This window comes from Vicia villosa, linkage group LG5 (genome assembly GCF_029867415.1).
Source record: "Vicia villosa cultivar HV-30 ecotype Madison, WI linkage group LG5, Vvil1.0, whole genome shotgun sequence".
Lineage (NCBI taxonomy): Eukaryota > Viridiplantae > Streptophyta > Magnoliopsida > Fabales > Fabaceae > Vicia > Vicia villosa.
In genome coordinates this window covers 55,742,267-55,745,832 of record NC_081184.1, presented here as the reverse complement: position 1 = coordinate 55,745,832, position 3,566 = coordinate 55,742,267, and positions in this window count along the sequence as shown.

Here is a 3,566-nt window from a genome sequence, read left to right as displayed (position 1 = left end):
ATCAGAAGAGAACCTGTTCTAGCAGACTTTGAAACCTTCTTCAAAAGTGAAGTACCAGGAGTCAGAACTAGGTATCTGAAGTCACTAAAAGAGGACGAAGGTCTTAAAGGTCAAGAGAAAGGTGCTCCTGTTAAAGTAAATCGCAAGAAGGAAGGAAGGACCAAAAGAAAATTTGATCATCCTTCTGTTAATCAGGTGAAGGTAGTTCAGAAAGTTACTGCTACTGAGAAAGAAGTGGTTCCAAAAGAAGTAATTGCAAAGGTTGTTAAGGCCGTCTCAGTTGAATTTGAGAAGAATAAGAAGGAGGCTGAGAAAAAGAAGAAGAAGTCAACTAACAATGCTGAGATTGTTAAAGTTGTTGAGAAGGAGAAAAACAGAAAAAGAAAGCTAATAATTCAAGACTCCGATGAAGAAAATGTTGTTCAAGAGGCTGTGAATCAGCAGGAAGTTCTGGCGACCGTCAGAAGGAGAGAGATCCCTAGTGGCAAAACAAAGGTTGTTGAAGAGCCGAAGGGTCAGAAGCAGAAGAAGCTTGAGGCTGTGGTCAAAGCTATTCAGAAAGCATCCAAAGGTATACATATTTTTGAAACCGATTCTACTCCTGCTGGTATTTCAGAAGTTGCACCAATAACGGTTACCCCTATCCTTGAACCAGAAATAGCCCCATCAGAATCACCTATAAACGTCCTTGTTCTTACACCTCCATCTTCTCCTGTAACCATTCCTTCTTCTCCACCCACCATCAATCCTGTTTTGGATATACCACCCCTTCAAACTCTCTTTCCACCTCACACAAATATCTCCATCTCTCAACTCCTCCCCATGCCAACTTTGAACCCATTCCTTCCACCTCTCAAAACAACCAAAGTGATTCTGATCTTCCAAACTCTGCATCACATGAGCAACTGCTCCGTGACTGCAACTACACTCCAAAGCCTCGTCCTGAAGCTGAATTGGTAGTGTTAGATTCTGATACTGAAGCAGAATCTTCTTATAAGTTGGATAGAGAGCCTCAACCTTATTCCATCCCTAACCCTGCCTTCTTAAAAACCAAAATAAAATCCCGCCGTTTGTACCCTATTGGTGTAATCTTTGAAATAGTAAAGAGGAATCTTCAGAGGGTCTATGATACTATCAGAATTGCTGAATGTTCTGGTCTTAATGACGTGGCTGTGCAAAAGTTCTGGCGAATGTTACGCAGAACAGCAGATACGTATTTTGAAGAACTTTAGGAAGCCTGCGTAGAAGCTACTCCATGGCCTCGTGGAATTCTGAGAAATTATGAAGACTTCTGGTTTGCACGTCTCGGAGGGAGACATAACTTTGATGAGAAGTAATTTGTGGATGAACTGGAAGAAGCAAGACTGGTTGTTGCATTGGAAGCTAACCCTTGCAGGGAAATTGTGGTCTGGAGACCTCAATATCCTGTTCTGCTCGGAGACTTCAAGACTCTCTTTGATTTTCTGAGGGAGAACCCTTCTAAGAAAGACCCAAGCTTGGTCATTCCAGAAGTTGTTGACCCACCAGAAGTTGAAGGTCCTTCTGCCCCTAGGAATCTAGCTGCCATTCTTCAGGCACTTGAGAATGGAGATTCTGAGATTCCGGCTGCAGAATATGAAGATGCTTCTATGCAAGAAGCAGATGTAGAAGATCATGTTGCTGAAACAGTTCCTGTTGAGGAAAACCCTGCAAATGATCTATCAATAGATGTTGCAGATCACAATGCCATCCCTGTGGATAGAAGCTGTGAAGCTTCTTCTGATGAACCTTCCCGTCTTGCAAGGACTCTGGAAGTTATTCAGAAGAACCAGGATGAGCAAAGCTCAGTCAATGCTGAGTTTAGAGCTTTCATTGAGAAGCAGAATGAGCACAACAATGGGATTCAAGAGATGCTGGCCAAGATCTTGTCGAAGCTAGGGTTATCTTAGATTGAGTCTTAGTTGTCTTGTTTTTCGTTTTTGCTTTGCTGCATCTGTTTGGTGCATCTTCTCTTGCTTAGCTTCGTGTACTTCTGTACTTCTGTCTTCTTGAACTTAAATGAAAATTATCTTTTTCTTCCATATGTTTCCTTTTGTTTTTCATCTGAATTCTTTTATGTTTTTGATGTTATGACAAAAAGGGGGAGAAAATGTGATAAATGATCTGATTAATATTATCAGTTACCGGGTAAAAAGGCCCCACATTACTAACATTACTTGCAAAGTTCTAGGCTTTAAGTTTTGTTGCTTCAGGAATTGAAGACAATCTTTAAAAGCTCAACATAAGCAACAAGATGGGGAAAAGCAATTCTATAAAGAATCAAGCTCTTGGATTCTTGAAGCAAGCTGAGTGCTATGAAGCTTCAGAATCATAAGCAAGAAGCAAGAAGGAAGAATGTTCAGATATTCTGATGATGGAATATGCTCTAAAACATTGTGTCTATTTGTTCTGATACATATTATGTGGCTCTAATACATATTATGTGTTGTGAAACATATTCTATGTTCTAACTCATTCATGCTGACTTTTGTCGTTTAGCTTTCTTCTATAACATTTCAGGATGTAGAGATGCTCTGATGATGCTCTGGTACATTCAACAATGTTCTGATACAATCTAGCATGAAGTGATGTAAGAAGAAATTCAAGCTCTGAAGCTGTCCTAATGGAAGCAGGAGTCAGAAGCTGTGAATGTTCTAAAGATCAAAGAAATTCAAGTTCTGAAGTTGTCCAATGGAAGCAGGAGTCAGAAGCTGTGAATGTTCTGAAGATCAAAGAAATTTAAGTTCTGAAGTTGTCCGATGGAAGCAGGAATCAGAAGCTGTGGATGTTTTGAGGATCTAAAGAAATTCAAGTTCTGAAGCTGTCCTATGGAAGCAGAAATCAGAAGTCATGAATGTTCTGAAGATCAAGCATATGTGAACGTCTCTACTGAAATACTCAAGGAAGTATTTTATTTATAAAATTCTTCTACTATTAATTTCAGGGGGAGATTATTCATCTCAGGGGGAGATTGTTAATCTCAGGGGGAGACATATTCACATGCTTATGCTATAGCTGTGTAATTGTCTTTAGCCGTCTGATCTTTCTGATCGCAAATTCATATCATTTATATATGTTTTTGTCATCATCAAAAAGGGGGAGATTGTTAGAACAAGATTTGTTCTGATCAATATTCTTAGTTTTGATGATAACAAGGATATGAATTTTGTGTGAGATAATGTGGTACTCTAATACACTGCAATTTCCCTTTAAGGAAATATATAAAGAGTATGCACAAATCAGCGCTCAGAAGCTTTGACTCAGAAGGTTCAGCATGCAACATCAGAACATGGTCTGGCAAGACATCAGAAGATGGTCAAAGCAGAATCAGAACATGGGTCTATGGAAGCATCAGAAGAACTTGAGTTCAGAAGCAGAAGCACTGAAGTTCTCATGGTATCACGCTCAAAAGCACTTCAAGGTCAGAAGACAAGAAGATGCTCTGCACCAAGCTGTTTGACTCTGATGATTTTCAAACGTTGTAAACACAAACTTCAGATCAGAAGCAAGTACAAGATGGCAGGCTACGCTGACTGACAAAAGGAAAG